General features: G+C 43.4%; 1 long non-coding RNA gene and 1 pseudogene across 6 annotated transcripts in view; one reads left to right on the top strand and one right to left on the bottom strand.

Annotated features, from left to right (window-relative positions):
- Positions 1-13923, top strand: part of LOC106983908 (uncharacterized) — a 285065-nt gene that overhangs the window by 37792 nt on the left and 233350 nt on the right. The window lies entirely within an intron of this gene.
- LOC113593281 (uncharacterized) lies at positions 7077-7191 on the bottom strand (annotated as a pseudogene).

Raw genomic sequence — 13923 nt, 5'->3', positions numbered from 1 at the left:
GGTTCAAATGAGATAATCTGGGGGCAGGGATGGACCAGATGGTGAAGGGGAGATGTAAAAACTCCCACTTGCTGGGTACCCGGGTGGTTCAGTTGTTTAAGCATCCGACTCTTATTTTGGCTCAGGTCACGATCTCATGGTTCATGGGATCGAGCCCCGCGTTGGGCTCTGCACTGGCAATGCAGAGCCTGCTTGAGATTCTCTCTCTGTCTCTCTCTCTGTGTCCCTCCCCCACTCACATGTGTGTGGTTTCTCTCTCAAAATAAACATTTAAAAAAGATTATAAAATAAATAAACTTAAAAAGAAAAAAAGAGGTCCTCCTATTTGCTAATGCGACAGGATCAGGGTGCTGAAAGCAGGAAGGGTTTAGAGGAATCCACCCAAAGCAAGATTTCCTGACAGCCTGTGGCTGCCCTATTGGTTCCTTAGAACTGACTTTCACATCATCTCCGGTTGCTCTAGCTAGAGACACACGGGGTGAAAACTCCTCTAAAAATGCATATTCCTTTAGGGTGACCATAGGACTCCCAGCCATTCACTCTTCTTCTTCACCGATTTCGTCAGATCGGGTTTATAGAATCACACAGGTGACAGAAGCTGTTCTATCATTTTATAGCTGGAAACAGGTCCAAGAGGATAATGATTCGTCAAAGGACCGACAAATAACTTTGGAGCACTACCAGGACTAGTTGTATCCTAGATCTCCTGACTCCACATACAGTGGTCTCCACTGGCCCTGGGGTGGGACTTCAGACTTCTACTAGACTGATTTCTCTGGTCCATGGTGAAATAAGAAAAACGAGGACAGTGTGGGATGCTCTAAACATAGCCATCAGGTTGCCACCTTGTTCTGATCACCGCCTCCTCACCGTGTTGATGAGGGAGGGATTTTCACCCTTGAGTTCCAGACATGGCTGAACGCATGGCACCTGACACCAGACAGGTGAGATCGACAGTAGGTTATTGGTCATGTATGCTCATAGCCCAGAGGAGGACCCTGCACACAGGAGTTGCACAGCGGAGTGAACAGCCAGGAGCAGTGGGAGGCAGGCTTTGTTGGCTAAACGGCGGGATGCCCGTTTCCAGCCGGAGGATTTGGTTGGCTTGTTGACTAATTCTGTGGGCTGGCATGGAACTGAAGCCCGCTGCTTGGGGACAGTCAGGAACCATGCCTAGTCCCCATGATAAAGAGGGTCGATTGGCTAGGGGAACTTCTTAGCAGGAGCCAAGCTGGAAGAAGGACTTGTGGCTAGATGGTCCAAATTTTATCAGATGTCAAGACAGCACATACTGTTGAGTCCCAATTTGGGGCTACTTAAGGTCTTATCACACATACTTGCCCTTCCTTGGGAAGGCCTACGCTTTCCTTCTAAGGTTATGCCTTTCTGCTTCTTTGAAGTGATGGCGGTAGGTGGCATGTGTGTTTTGAATGCCCAAAGGCAAGAAGGGAAATTTGGTAACTTTGTGTTGATCTGCAAATTTCTTTGGAAACATGACTGGTCTCCGAAATTCAAACATCTTGGAATCAAGTGCTCTACTCTGCGCGGCCTCTCCCAATCTCTAGTTGAGGTGAACTCTCCAAGTGAGGTCACTTTCTGAAGTTCATGTTTGGCTGGAGAGTATGACAAAAAATGAAACCTAACTCTTAGAACACAGGGAAGAGGGCAAGAGGACAAAGCACCATGGAGATGTAATTTTCAACATTTATTTAAAAATCTTTGGGGCACCTGGGTGGCTCAGTCGGTTGAGTCTGACTTCAGCTCAGGTCATGATCTCATGATTTGTGGGTTTGAGCCCCGCGTCGGGCTCTGGGCTGACAGCTCGGAGCCTGGAGCCTGCTTCGGCTTCTGTGTCTCCCTCTCTATCTGCCCCTCCCTTGCTCGCACCATGTCTCTCTCTGTCTTTCAAAAATGAATAAACATCAAAAAAAGAAAAAAAAAGACTTTTATTCATGGATGTATGATTAAATAACATTATTCTGGGCACAGTGTTCTAGGCATGGGGCTAGACCCCGGAATTACAAAGATCAACAGAGCACAATCTCTGCCTTCAAAGGGCTGTCCAATGGGGGAGACAGAAATGGTATAGAGATAATTAGAAAACAGTAGGGTAAAGGCAAAGGTAGAGATGTGTACAGAGTATTGTGGGACCCCAAAGGAGGGGCAAGTGACCACCCAGTCTGTCAGAGAGGCTTTCTTGGAGGAGAAACATGAATTGAGTCTTTAAGGGTGAATGGGAGTTGCCCAGGTGTGGTGGGTTGTTACATTAACAGTCTCCAGTGAATCATGCGTCCTGGTACCCATGCCCTTTGTGTGATTCCCTTCCACATTTGTTCTGGGCTTGGCCATGTGCCTCGTTTTGGCCAATGGGCCATCAGCAGATGAGATGCAAACAGAAGCTTGGTAAGTGCTTGTATGTTAAGACTTGCCTTCTTGGAATTCAGTTGCCATGTGAGCAAGTTGGAGCTAGCCGTGTGGAGAACTGAGGTGCCTCAGTAGCCCCCAGTTGACTGCCACATGGTCATAAAAGCACGTGCGATCACAAAAGCATGTGTAATTCCTACTGATGCCACATAGAACAGAAATAAAGCAGCCCAGATAAGCCTACTAAGCTGGTTCTAAAACCTGGATACAAATTCTGATATTGCTTCATCAAGAAGTAAAGTCTGTGTCTCCCCCTCTTGAATCTTAATGGGGATGTAACTGCTTCAGCCAATAGAATATGGCAGAAGTGATGCTAAAAGACTTTTGAATTTACATCTTGAAAGACCGTATAGCTTTTACTTTCTTTGCTAGAATACTCCCTTTTAGGGCCTCGGTATAAAATGTCCGAGTATCCTGAGGCCCTGCTGTAAGGAAGCCCTTGTCACATGGGGAGGCATTGTGTAGACACTTTGGTAGGCAGTCCCGGGTGAATTTAGCTTTCAGAGTCATTTCAGCCCAGACTCCAGACATGTAAATAAAGAAGTGTCCAGATAATCTCAGCCCCAAAGCTCTTTGAGTTGTCCACCTAGCTGCTCAGATTTTCAAGTAGAGGCTCCAGATGTTGTGGGACAGAGACAAGTCTGAATCCCTAACCACGGAATTCATGAGTTGAACAAAATAGTGGTTGTTTTAAGCTATTGGTTTAGGTGGTTTGTTATGTAATGATAGGCATCTGATACATATATGGGTGCCCAGAAGTGTGATGCTACCTTAAAACACTGAACAGATGGCATTCGGAACAGGGAGATGGGTGAAGGCTTGAAGGACAGGCAATAAGAATTGTGAATGTACTGGCAAGGGAGCTGGAAACCGCTTGGACCAAGGGTGACCAGTGTTATTTAGTGCTGTGGCCACTGGCAGAAAGTGTGCCTAATGAATTTGTGGGTTTGGCTTAAGAGATATGGAGATGGAATGTTAAAAGTGCCATCCAGGTGCTCCCAGCTGGCATGTCAGGTGTTATAAGGGAGAGATCAGCTAAATAAGGATCTGTCCAGTTTGCTGGGTTGGAAAAGAAAAGTAGTTCTCATTTTCAGTCTCTCCAGCAGGCGACAGATTCCCAAAGTAAGAATTGGCCTAAAGGTAAAGATGAAATCAAGGGTATGATTGTAGAACCTCTGTTAACACCCCGAGGATTTAAGGTGGTGTCTAGTAGGCCTTCTCAGTTAAACAAAAGGGTTTCTAAGAATATTAAAGATGTTGTTCCATAGCTGAAGTAGAGTCTTCTTGAAAGTAACTATGTATGTGGCTTTTGGTGCAAGAAGTGAACCCAATAATACTCATAGAAAATCCATAAAGTTTTGAAGAGTACTGTTTTGGAAGAAACTCTATTAGTTTGGGCTAACATGAACGGAAATAGTTGAAAAAGGGAAAGGAGGCCTTTGGGCCCCCAACTTTCTCTGGGCAGTAAGCTGGCCAATAGTCACAAGGGACTTTTCTTATGGAAAAGAAAATCCTCTCAGAGGGTAGATCCAGGAGCCTAGCGGGTGTAACTAGAAGCCAAGGAGAACTGGACTTTATTCAAGTAACATCCCTGCTTCCAAAGGAGGGGGGTCCTGATAACAGAACCTGGCTGGATTTCAGAATTGCTTTGAATCAGTGATTGCTATGTGCCTCCCATTTCTCTTTTAATGGGAATGTCTATTGAGGCTATTCTATGCCTGCTTCACAGTTGTATGTTGGGCACGTGGAGGGCAGATGTCTTGTCTTACTAGTTCACATGTCTGTGAATCAAGAGGAGCCACACCTGAGGAGTTGTACCCCAGGAGGCTCAGCTACATCCAGACTTGCTTCATATTGTGAGATCACAGACCTTGAGCCTGGTGTCATGATTGAATACTATTTTGGGTGTTTTGGGAAGGATGAGTATATCTCACATGTGGGAAGGCTGTGCATTGGTAGGGGTAGAGGGCAGACTGGTAGGTTGCTCTGTTAATGTCCCCCCAGTGAGTCACACCTCTTCCACATTGATTCTGGGCTCAGCTATATGACATGCTTTGGTCAATGGAACTTCAGCAAATGTGATGCAGGCAGAGACTTCCTAAGTGCTTGCTCATTAGGGCTTGCTTCTTGGAGAACCCAACTGCCACATGAGGAGCCCAGACTAGCCAAGGGGAGAAACCTGAATTGAGATGCTCCAGCTGGCAGCCTCACCCAATGACTAGACACTGTGTGAGTTCCTCTTGGAGCATCCAGCCCCAGTGCACCTGTCAGCTGATCATAGTGCATGGGTGAGCCCAGCCAACTCAGTTTGGAGCATATCTACGCACTGTTCCAGCTGATCTGTAACCAAACTGATGATTCACAGAATAGTGGTTGCCTTTAGTTACTAGTCTGAGTGGTTTGATATACAGCAATAGATAACAAATGAACCAGATGAAGAGAAGGAAGGTCATTAAGACAGAGGGGATGGTACGAGCAAAGGCATAGAGACAAAGCAAAGCAAAGTGGGTATGCGAAAATGCAGGCAGTTTGGGGTTGTCTGAGACAGTGCACGTTGAGAGGGAACATTGGAGAAATGGGGAAGAGCCAGCCGAGGAAGCCTTTGTCTCTTTGGGCATGGGTGATGGGGAGTCAACAGTGGTCTACAGAAGGGTACAGATAGATGCATTCTTTAGAAAAATTACTCTAGGGACAGAATAGGGGATGAACAGAGGGCCACATAGACCCTCTCCTGGCCAGGTGGTTTTTTACTCTTTTACTATGTTCAGAGCAGTGTTGGGGAGGACACCTTGGGAAACAAGGTGGTATGATAGATACTGCCTTGAGGTCAGGGTCAGTGTCTGTCTTGTTTACTGCTATATCTTTGGGACCTCCAGGTCCCAGCACAAAGTCGCTTCTCAATTGTATGTATGTATGTATGTATATATGTATGTATGTATTTGAAGTATAGTTGACATACAATATATATTTTTTGGCCATGTTTTCTAAATTTATTTTTGAGAGACAGAGACAGAGCACAAGTCAGGGAGGGGCAGAGAGAGAGGGAGACACAGAATCCGAGGCAAGCTCCAGGCTCTGAGCTGTCAGCACAGAGCCCGACGCGGGGCTTGAACTCACGAACTGTGAAGATCATGACCCGAGCTGAAGTCAGACGCTTACCCGACTGAGCCACCCAGGTGCCCCCAAACAATATATATTTTTTAAGTTTTTATTTAAATTCGTTAGTTAACGTAGAGTATAATACTAATTTCAGGTGTATGACAGTGATCCGACAATCACAGTAAAAAATGCTCACCATAGTAAGTGTAGTTACCCTCTGTCACCATATGAAGGTATTAACCATATTGTTGACTATATTCCCTATGCTGTACTTTTCATCCATGTGACTTATTTATCTTACAATTGGAAGTTTGTATCTCTTAATCCCCTTCACTTATTTTGCCCATTTCCTTACCCCCCTCTCCTCTGGCAGCCACCAATTTGTTCTCTGTATTTTTAAGTCTGTTTCTGGTTTTTTTGTTTGTTTGTTTTTTTAGATTCCACATGTAGATGAAATCATACATTTGTCTTTCTCTGTCTCACTCATTTCACTTAGCATAATGCCATCCATGTTTTATTCTCTTTTGTGGCTGAGTAATGTTCCATTGTGAATATATGCCACATCGTCATCCAAGGGTCTATCAGTGAGCACACAGATTGCTTCCAGATCTTGGCTATTGTAAAGCTGCATTAAGCAGAGGTGTACATATATTTTTTCACGTTAGTGTTTTCGTTTTCTTTGGGTGAATACCCAGAAATGGCATTGCTGGATCATATGGTAGTTCTGTTTTTGAGGAATCCCCTATACTATTTCCCATAGTGGCTGCACCAATTTACATTTCCACCAACAGCACGCAAGGCTTCCCTTTTCTCCACATGCTCACCAACACTTGTTATTTCTTGTCTTTTTGATTCTAGCCATGCTGATTGGTGTGGGGTGATCTCATTGTGGTTTTGATTTGCACTTCCCTGATGGTTAGTGATGTTGAACATCTTTTTCGTATGTCTTTTGGCTATCATGTATCTTCTTTGGAAAAATGTTCAGGTTCTCTGCCCATTTTTTATTTATTAAAAAAATTTTAATGTTTATTTATTTTTGAGAGAGAGAGAGAGAGAGCGCGAGTGAGCAGGGGAGGCGCAGAGAGAGAGGGAGACACAGAATCCGGAGCAGGCTCCAGGCTTGGAGCTGTCAGCACAGAGCCCGATGCGGGGCTTGAACTCACAAACTGGGAGATCATGACCTGAGCCCAAGTCAGATGCTTAACCGACTGAGCCACCCAGGTGCCCCTCTGCCCATTTTTTAAATAACATTGTTTTTGTTTGTTTTTGGAGGTGCGTTGTATGAATTCTTTATATGTTTTAGATATTAACTCCTTATTAGATATATCATTTGCAAATATGTCTCCCGTTCAGTAGGTTGCCGTTTCATTTTCATGGATCTGTTTTTCTGCCAGTACTGTACTGTTTCGGTTTCTAAAGCTTTGTAGTAAAGTTCAAAATCTGAGATTGTGATGTCTCCAGCTTTGTTCTTTCTTCCTCAATATTGCTTTGGCCAGTCAAGGGTCTTTTGTGGTTCTGTACAAATTTTAGGAGTTTTTTGTTCTAGTTCTGTGAAAAATACTGCTGGTGTTTTGATAGGCATTGCATTGCACGTCATTCTTGCACAGGGACCATGCTAATTTTCTCTGTATTGTTCCAGTTTTAGCATATGTTGCTGCCGAAGCGAACGCTGATAGAGATCACGTTGAATCTGTAAATTGCTTTGGGTCATATGAACATTTTCACAATATTAATTCTTTCAATTCCTGAACAGGGTATATCTTTCCATTTATTTGTGTCATCTTCAATTTCTTTCATCAGTATCTTACAGTTTTCAGAAGTATAGGTCTTTCACCTCCTCGGTTAAGTTTATTCCTAGGTAATTTATTCTTTGTGATGCAATTGTAAATGGGGTTGTTTTCTTAATTTCTGTTTCTGCTAGTTCATTATTAGTGTGTAGAGACACAACAGATTGCTGTATGTTAATTTTGTATCCTGCAGCTTTACTGAACTTGTTTGTTAGTGCTAACAGATTTTTTTTTGTTGTTGTTTTTTGGTGGCGCCTTCAGGGTTTTCTATATACAGTATCAGTCTGCAAATAGTGACAGTTTTACTTCTTCCTTACTAATTTGGAAGCCTTTTATTTCTTTTTCTTGTCTGATTGCTATAACTAGGACTTCCAATACTATGTTGAATACAAATAGTCAAAGTCCTTGTCTTGTTCTTGATCTTAGAGAAAAAGCTTTCAGCTTTTCACCACTGAGTATGATGTTAGCTGTGATTTTGTCATACGTGGCCTTTATTAAGTTGAGGTATGTTCCTTCTTTAAAAAAATTTTTTTTAATGTTTGTTTATTTTTGGGGGGGGTCGTGTGCGTGAGCGGGGGAGAGGTAGAGAGAGAGAGGGAGACGCATAATCTGAAGCAGGCTCCAGACTCTGAGCTGTCAGCACAGAGCCTGATGTGGAGATTGAACTTATGAACCATGAGATCATGACCTGAGCCGAAGTCATACACTTAACCGACTGAGCCACCCAGGTGCCCCAAGGTATGTTCCTTTTATACCCACTTTGTTGAGAGTTTTTATCATGAATGAATATTGACTTTTTTAAAATGCTCTTTCTGTATCTATTGAGATGATCATATGATTTTTATTCTTCATTTTCTTCATAGGGTATATCATGTTGATTGATTATGGTTATTGAACCATCCTTGAATCCCTGGAATAAGTTCCACATGATTGTGGTGAATCATCCTTTTAATGTTGAATTCAGTTTGCTAATATTTTGTTAAGGATTTTTGCATCTGTGTGTTCATCAGGAATATTGGCCTCTTTTCTTCTTTTTCTTTCCTTATCTTTCTCTTTCTTTCTTTCTTTCTTTCTTTCTTTCTTTCTTTCTTTCTTTCTTTCTTTCTTGTCTTTGATTTTGGTATTAAGGTAATGCTGGGCTCATAGAAATTTGGAATTTCTCTTTTTTCCTGATTCAGTCTTGGGAGACAGTTTCTAGGAATTTATCTGTTTCTTCTGGGTTTCCAATTTGATGGTGTATAACTTTTCATAGTAGTTTCTTATAGTCCTTTGTATTTTTATGTGGTGTCAGTTGAAATTTATCTTTCATTTCTGATTTTATTTATTTGAGTTCTCTCTCTCTTTTGATGAGTTTGGTTAAAGGTTAGTCCATTTTGTTTATCTTTTTAAAAATCCAGCTCTTAGTTTCATTGATTTTTTTTTTTTTGGTCTCTATTTTATTTATTTCTACTCTGATCTTTATTATTTCCTTCCTTCTGCTAACCTTGGACTTTGTTTGTTGTTCATTTTATAGTTCCTTTAGGTGTAAGGTTAGATTGTTTATTTGAGATTTTTCTTATTTCTTGAGATAGACCCATATCACTGTAAACTTCCCACCTAGAACGGCTTTTGCTGAGCTGACAGCACAGAGCCTGACACAGGGTTTGAACTCGTGAACTGTGAGATCATGACCTGAGTTGAAGTCAGATGCTCAACCGACTGAGCCACTCAGGTGCCCCTACAGTTTTTGTTTTAAGGTCTGTTTTGTCTAACATAAATGTTGCTACCCCAGCTTTTTTTTTTTCACTTTCATTTACATGGAATATCTTTTTCTCATCCCTTCACTTTCACTCTACATGTATCTTAAGGCCTGAAATGAGTCTCTTATAGGCAGCATACAGACGACTCTTATTGTTTTAAATCCATTCAGTCACCCTGTGTCTTTTGATTGGAACATTTAGTCCATTTGTATTTAAAGTAATTGTTGATAGGTATGTACTTATTGCCATTATGTTAGTTGTTTTCTGTGTGTGTGTGTGTGTGTGTGTGTGTGTGTGTGTGTGTGTGTTTGTAATTCTCTGTACCTCTTCTCTCTCTTGCTCTCCTCCATTCTGATTTGATGAGTTTCTTTAGTGTTATGCTTAGATTTCTATCTCTGTTTTTTTGTGTATCTTTTATAGGTTTTTGGCTTGTGGTTACCATGAGGTTTGTATATAATATCCTGTGTATATAGCAGTCTATTTTAAATTGACAATCATTTAAGTTCAAATACATTCTCAAAGCATTGCATTTTTACTCGATGTATCAATGTATATGACATCGTATTTTATATCTTTTTATTTTTATGTACCTTTAATTATTGTAGATATAATTTATTTCACTACTTTTGTCTTTTAACCTTTGTACCAGCTTTATAGGTGATTGATCTACTACCTTTACTGTATGCTTACTTTTGTTGGTGAATTTTTTTCCTTTCATAATTTTCTTTTAGTTATGGCCTTTTTTCTTCTCCTTAAAGAAGTCCTTTTGACATTTCTTTTTTTTTAATGTTTGTTTATTTATTTATTTATTTATTTATAAACAATTTTTTTTAACGTTTATTTATTTTTGAGACAGAGAGAGACAGAGCGTGAACAGGGGAGGGGCAGAGAGAGAGGGAGACCCAGAATCTGAAACAGGCTCCAGGCTCTGAGCTGTCAGCACAGAGCCTGATGCGGGGCTCGAACTCACAGACCGTGAGATCATGACCTGAGCCGGAGTGAGACGCTTAACTGACCGAGCCACCCAGGCGCCCCAATGTTTATTTATTTTTGAGACAGAGAGAAACAGAGCATGAACGGGGGAGGGTCAGAGAGAGAGGGAGACACAGAACCTGAAACAGGCTCCAGGCTCCGAGCTGTCAGCACAGAGCCCAACGCGGGGCTCAAACTCATGGACCGCAACATCATGACCTGAGTCGAAGTCGGATGCTTAACTGACTGAGCCACCTAGGTGTCCCGTTTTAACATTTCTTTTAAGGGTGGTTTGGTGGGGTGATCTTTTTAAGTTTTTGTTTGTCTGGGACACTCTTTCTCTCTCCTTCAACTCTGAATGATAATCTTGACAGGTGGAGTATTCTTGGTTGTAGGTTTTTTCCTTTCAGCACTTTGAATATATCCTGCCACTCTCTTCGGGCCTGTAGAGTTTCTGCTGAGAAATAAGCTGATAGCTTTATGGGATTTCCTTTATATGTAACTAGCGGCTTTTCTCCTGCTGCTTTTAAGATTCTTTATTTTTGATTATTGACATTTTAATTATTCAATACATATTTTTGAATGGGTATAAAAAATAAGAACAATCAAGTATTATAGGTGCTGCCTACAAGGGAAAAAAAAGGAGGGATTCCAAGGAGAGTTTGGGAGAAAGCAGTGGTTGTTTTTCTGGAAAGAAGAAGAAAGGCACTCTCCACAGAGGGATTCTCAGAAGCAAAGTCATGGAGGAAGGAAGTGTGTCTGGGGAACTGCATATTCTGAAGTTCTGTGTGGCTCAAGCATGGAATGGGAGGAGGGGTGGTACCTGAGATGTGGTTGGGGAAGGAAAAGGAGCCAGATCACAAGAGACTGGATCTGCAAGGCTAAAGATGTTAGATTTTATCCAATAAGCAGTGGAGAACCATGGAAATCTCTAAAGCAGAGTGGAAGTGTGATGAGACTTGCACTTTGTTTTTTACATTTATGTATGTATGTATGTATGTATGTATGTATGTATGTATGTATGTATTTATTTATTTATGAGACAGAGAGACAGAGCACTGGTCGGGGAGGGATATAGAGAGAGGGAGACAGAATCCAAAGGAGGCTCCAGGCTCCGAGCTGTCAGCACAGAGCGCGATGCGGGGCTCGAACTCACAAACCGCAAGATCATGCCCTGAGCCAAAGTCGGACACTTAACCGACCGAGCCACCCAGGCGCCCCGAGACTTGCACTTTGGAGAGGTGAATGGAAGTCAGGGCAATGGTGTGGGATTGGAAAGGTGCACAGTAGTGGGTGTAGGGCAACTGGGAGCATAGGAGCTTAGCTGAGGGGGCTGAGAGCTTGAAAGAGGGGATGGAGGAGAATAGGACAGGTGAGGGAGATTCAGTTTGGAGAACTCATAATACATAGGCATTCCCTGGGTGTGTTTGGTGAGGGTTGCAAGAACTCCCAGGTTTCTGGTGCGGCTCTTCTGAAGGATGGAAGAGACAAGGAAGTTTTGGGGCAAAAGATCATGAATTTCGTGTCGGACAAGTTGAGCTTGAGGTACCCGTGGGATACACATGTGGAGAGGTCCAAGTTGGGGTTGAGGAGTGAGGTCTGAGTGGAGGGTGGATATCTGGCAGGTGTTGGCAAACAGGTGGTAATGGGCACCCAGGGAGGGTTGCAGGCCTAAAAGAAAACAGAACAGGGTCTGAAGGAGCACTGATATTTAAGGAATAGCAACAAAGGAGTGTGAGAAGGAGTGGCAGAAGGCCAGGGGAGCCAGGAGACGGCCACACCACAGAAATGGGCACGTTTCAGTGAGGGAATGCTCAGCGTGTTAAGTAAGGACTAACAGATCAGGAAATGACTGCCCTTGAAAAGCAGTTTGTTATATCCCCAGATCCAAAGAGGAGGGATGCACGATCCACAGGGGGCCACTCTGGGAATCAGGAGGCAGAGGAGGGAGAAGGGGGTTTCCGTGGGAAAGAATGTGTGAGGCAAGATAAACAGGTTTAGGATTACTACTTTGAATAATTGTAGTGGGTTCTGGGGGCACAGGGGTGACTCCAGTTGGCTGGTACCTGGCCCTGTGATGAAGGCTAGTAGGTTGGAGTGTGAGAACCTGATAAGGAGATGGTTGAGAATGTGGACACCATCAAATCCGACTGGTTAACTAAGTTAGATTGGTAAACTAGACGGGTTAAATTAGATTGGCTTGTTTGCAGTTGAAAGGTGCACTCGTGGGTGAATGGTGTATTATCTCTAGGAATTGGCTAACCCTGGGGTGGGAAGTCATCCCAGGTGTCGAAGCATCAGAATAGAGAACATAAAAGACCTAGTTAATGTAGTGATGGGTGGGGGAGTGAGTGGGAAGAGATTGGAGATGTAAAGCAGAGGAACCTTGTAAGTGAGGATAGTATAACTGCCGTGGCTCCCGCTTCTCTCAAGGGTGGTCGGAGCCACGTGGAGAGGTGAGTTGCTGGTTTCCAAAGAATGGGGCTAGAGCATCCCCTGGAGGCAAGGATGTGCCTGCTGGTAAGATCTTGCTCATGCGTGGGGCACCTGGGTGCCTCAGTCGGTTGAGCATCCGACTTCAGCTCAGGTCATGATCTTGCTGTTCGGAGTTTGAGCCCCGCATCGGGCTCTGTGTTGACAGCTTGGAGCCTGGAGCCTGCTTCAGAGTCTGTGTCTCGTCCTCTCTCTGCCCCTCCCCTGCTCATGCTGTGTCCCTCTGTCTCTCAATAATAAACGTTACAAAAAAAAAAAAAATCTTGCTCATGCATGTCTCCTGTGCTGCAGCCGTTGGCAAAAATGCTTGAGAGCATGGACTCTGGGGCTGCTTGGGCTTTGGGCTCCACCTCAGGGTTTTGGCTTGGCTAACTTTAGTTCTTCTCCATCTGCACAGAGTCAGGGGAGGGCCAGAAAGGTCTGCCTGAGAGGCGAGAATAGCCCTCCCGAGTCCTGACTCAGTCTCTCCAGTAGAAGGAAAACGAATTAGCAGTTTTTTGGCAGGTACAGCTGTGCCTAGGGATAAACAAGATTCATCCTCTTGGAATGTGAGCAGAGTTAGCTTTTTTTAAAAAATTTTTTTATTGGCTTTTGGCAAAAAAGGGGAGGCAGAGATCCCACAGTTATCCGAGGCCACTTCTATCTCAGCTTTTCAAAGTCAGGACCCATCTTGGGCAAAGTCGCTTTGGAAGCAAGCTGCTGTCTCCTCATTTACAAGCTCGTAATATCCCTAACTCCTTCTGAAGAGGCTGACAATTACCCAGCACCCCTTGCCAGCTGGCTTCAGCCAATAGAGCTGTGTACAAATGCAGCATCCTGTAGCTACTCTGGGTCAGGCTACCCCAAAGTGAAGGGAAGTTCAACACTTAGATGGGGAAAAGGAAAAAAATCTGAAATATTTCCTTTATGTTGGAGGCATTTCTGCTGCTCATTGGCAGGGAGGAAAGGCAGAAAATGTCGATGGGTGTTCTTTTTCCAGAGTGCGGTGTGTAGGAAAGCACGTGTTTCAGCTTCTCTAGGTGAGAATCAGGCAGATGTTGTCCATTCATCCTTCCAGGAGCTATTGGAGGAATGGGAATGGATGGATCTGGGGGTGGGGGTGACTCCTAGCACAAAATCTTTCTGGGGTGCCTGGGTGGCTCAGTCAGTTAAGTGTCTGACTTTGGCTCAGGTCATGATCTCACAGTTCGTTAGTTTGAGTCCTGCATCAGGCTCTGTGCTGACGGCTCAGAGCCTGGAGCCTGCTTCAGATTCTGTCTCCCTCTCTCTCTGCCCCTCCCCTGCTCATGCTCTGTCTCTCTCTCTCAAAAATAATAAACATTATAGTTTCTGTGTTGTTCTATAGCTAAGGCATTTCCAGTAGATCCAACTTATTAAAGATCCAACTTTTAAATTTTGGGCCCAATTTA

This window comes from Acinonyx jubatus, chromosome D1 (assembly GCF_027475565.1).
Source record: "Acinonyx jubatus isolate Ajub_Pintada_27869175 chromosome D1, VMU_Ajub_asm_v1.0, whole genome shotgun sequence".
Classification (NCBI taxonomy): Eukaryota; Metazoa; Chordata; class Mammalia; order Carnivora; family Felidae; genus Acinonyx; species Acinonyx jubatus.
The sequence above is the reverse complement of the archived record's forward strand: the minus strand, read 5'-3'. Positions and strand labels throughout refer to the sequence as shown.